Here is a 3692-nt window from a genome sequence, read left to right as displayed (position 1 = left end):
CTTTCAAATAAGCCAAGAACTTTCAAAAATGCTTGCTAAAAGAACAGCCAATCCTCTACGGGACCTTTAAATGTGTTAGCCAATCACGAAGAGAAGGCGTGCCCACTTTTGCGGCCCTCCTCCTCCCGCCCCAGAGGGAAGGACTCAGAATCTACCACGGATCTGAAAAGAGAAGGGGGTTCTCTGTGTTGGGTGGCTTGTACCAAAAACGTGGGAGGGGGGATTAATCGTGAATAGGGGCGCAACGGGGGTGTTACGTCACTACATCTAACCTAGCTTTGCAGCTATATTTTCAGAACGTATCCTCCCTCACACCAGTATGGAGAAGATGCGAGGGGTAGCAGTTACTGCTGGTACAATCTTAAAAAAAATTACAGCTGCAGGACAAAGGGATGATTCAGTTAATCCCTCAGCAAGCATATTTTTTGAGTGTCTACTCAATCAACACTTATTAAGCTCCTATTAAGTACCCGGATTGTATACAAGAAGCAAGCTGCACTCCCAACCCAGAAGAAAGGCATTTTATTTACCCCCAGACCCTTAATTTTTTTTAATGAGTGCTACAGTCTAGCACAGAATGGACGCTCCTATAAATATTTATTCTGCATGGATAAATGAATATTGTTCCCCCTTGTTAGACTGAGGGCAAATCATTTTCCCTTTCTCAATCTCATTTTCTTCATCTGTAAAAGGAAACATTTCAGACTGTGCCTTTGATTCTAAGCTATACCAAAATTCCAGAGTTGGAAGGGACGGAAGGGACTATTTAGACTAATCCCATAAGTGGGAAAAAACACCCACTAAAAGTCAACAAGAATGTGTTGTTATTGTGTCTGACTTGGAGACCCCTTTTGGGGTTTTCTTGGCAAAGGTGCTGAATTGATTTGCCATTTCCTTTTTCCAGCTCATTTACAGATAAGGAAACTGAGTATAGCAGGATTAAATAACTTTTCAGGGTCACACATCTGAACTGAGGACAGCACTCTATCTACTATGCCATCTAGCAGCCATGAGAAGTATGCATCTGAGGCAATTGGGGTTAAGTGACTTGCCCAGGGTCACACAGCTAGGAAGTGTTAAGTATCTGAGATCAAATTTGAACTCGGGTCCTCCTGACTTCAGGGCTGATGCTCTATCCACTGCGCCACCTAGCTGCGCCAAAATACGCATCTCTTAATGCACATTAAGAGATAACATTAGCTTTCTTGCATGGCATAGTGCACTGTTGAATGTTATGGAACTTGCAATTCACTAAAACCCTAAAAGCTTTCCTCTACCAGTTGCTACCCAACTATATCTCCTTCACCTCACTTATGTGAAATTAACTTAAAAAGAACCACTCAGCTGTCAGATTTATACTTATCTCCATTAAACTTCCCTTTATTAGATCCAGCCCGATTTTCTAGATTGTCAAGATGGTTTTGGATTCCACTTCTATCAGATAGTGCATTATCGATCCCTCTCAGCTTTGTGCCATCTACAGATTTGATCATGGTGTCACCTGTGCCTTCACCCAAGTCATTAATAAAAATGGCCAAGTACAAATAAATCTCTGGGCCATCACTTCCCTGGAGATTGCCCAAGCTGGCACTGGGCCATTAATGTTGGCTCTTTCAATCTGGCTGCTCAGCACCTTTGACAGCTCTTGTTGTGTGGAAGGGATCCTGTTAGGCTGTGGCTACACAAAGACAAAATAATTCCTGTTCTCAAGGAGTTCACATTCCACTGTGGGGATAGAACATTTATGCAGTATAATTTGAGGGAGGAGAGTATACTACTACCAATTAAGAGATATTGGCAAAAGCTTCTGGGAGGAGGTGGCACAGGAGATGAGCATCAAAGAACCCTTAAAGCTTTTTAACTTTGGGGGGAAATCAAAGAAAACCAGATCTCACTATGGGAAGCATATGCTAACCTCCTCTGGTCCAACCAAGACCCTCACTACATCCCTGAGCAGTAATTAGCCTCTACTTAAAAATCTCCAGGGATGCAGAATTCACTATCTCTGAAAAAAAAATCTATTTTTGAATGTATTTTAATGATTAGGAAGTTTTTTTCTGTTTTTAGATGGTATTTTATTTTTTCCAAATACATACAAAGCTAGTTTTGACATTCACCTTTGAAAAACCTCATGTTCCAGATTTTTCTCCCTCTTTTCCTTACCTCTCCCTTCCCCAAGACAACAACAGTTTGACATAGTTTAAACATGTGCAATTCTTCTAAACATATTTTCATATTCATGATGCTGCAGAAGAAAAATCAGATCAAAAGGGAAAAAATGATAAAGAAAAAACAACAACAACAACAACAACAACAACAAAAAGCTGCAAATACTATATTGTTAACCACATTCAGTCTCCATAGTTCAATCTCTGGATTCAGATGGCATGCTCCATCCCAAGTCTATTAGAATTGCCTTGAATCACCAAATTGCTGAGAAGAGTCAAATCCATCACAGTTGATCATAAAATATAATTTTCTGGTTGCTGTGTACAATGTTTTCTTAGTTCTGCTCACTTCACTTAGCATAATTCATGTAAGTTTTAGGAAGTTTTTCTTTACATTAAGTTTGAATATGATACTCTGCCCTGAAATCCTTATGACTTTCAGTGAATAACTTCTGTATCTTCCAATTTCCCTCTTGTGATCAGACCCCCAAAATAGTCAGGATCATTTCTGAGTTAGATGGATGTGTCTGGGGCAACACCTCAAAGATCTATAATTGGCTTGATGAATCCAGCCTCAGACATTGATGACTAGCAATGTAACCTTTGTCTGCCTCAGTTTCCTTAACTGTAAAATGAGAATAATAACAGTATCTACTTCTCAGAGTTGTTGTGAAGATCAAATGAGATAATATTTATAAAATATCTGGCATAAAATAGGTATTTTAACATATAAATACTTATTCTTTTATCCTTCCATATTTAACATTTTAAATTAGTGAACTGAACAAAAAATGTTGTTCATTTGCATTTGACTTTATAGACCTCAGCACACCAGGACTTTCTATCCTCCACTATCTTTCAAATTCTGTCAAGTTCATGTTCACTGTTTCCATGACACTATAAGTCCATTTCATCCTCTACCATTTTGCTTTTTCCTTCCATCTTTTTCAACATCAGGATCGTTTCCAATGAGTCCCATTTTCTTATTATGGGGCCAAAGCATTTAAGCTTTAGCTTCAGTATTTGACTTTTCAGTGAATAGCCTGGATTAATTTAAGTATCGACTGATTTGATCTTCATGCTGTTAGGTGCATAGATAAAGGTTATTAAAAATAAAATTTGGAGATGACAAAGCTAAAAAGGATTCCCTTTGACTCAGATAGTCCATCACAAAAAAAAAAATGAGACAGAGAATAACCTCTTTTACCTAGTGAAAAAAAAATCACCTTGGGAGGGCAAGACCCTCTTCCAAAATGAAAGACAACAACAATCATTACAAGTTCAGTGATTAAAAAACCCCCAAACAAGAAAAGAAAATCTCCACAAACACCAAAAATACTTATAGTAGCACTTTTTTGGATTCATAGCAAAGAAATGGAAATAAAGTAGATGCCCATTGGTTGGGGAATGGTTGCATAGATTGTACTACACAAATAGGATATTATTTTGCTGTAAGAAATTAAAAATGTGATGAATACGTAGAAGTATGGAAAAATCTACATGAACTTATATAGTAAAGTAAGC

Source organism: Sminthopsis crassicaudata, chromosome 2 (genome assembly GCF_048593235.1).
Source record: "Sminthopsis crassicaudata isolate SCR6 chromosome 2, ASM4859323v1, whole genome shotgun sequence".
In the NCBI taxonomy this organism is placed as follows: Eukaryota; Metazoa; Chordata; class Mammalia; order Dasyuromorphia; family Dasyuridae; genus Sminthopsis; species Sminthopsis crassicaudata.
Note: the sequence above shows the minus strand (reverse complement) of the source record.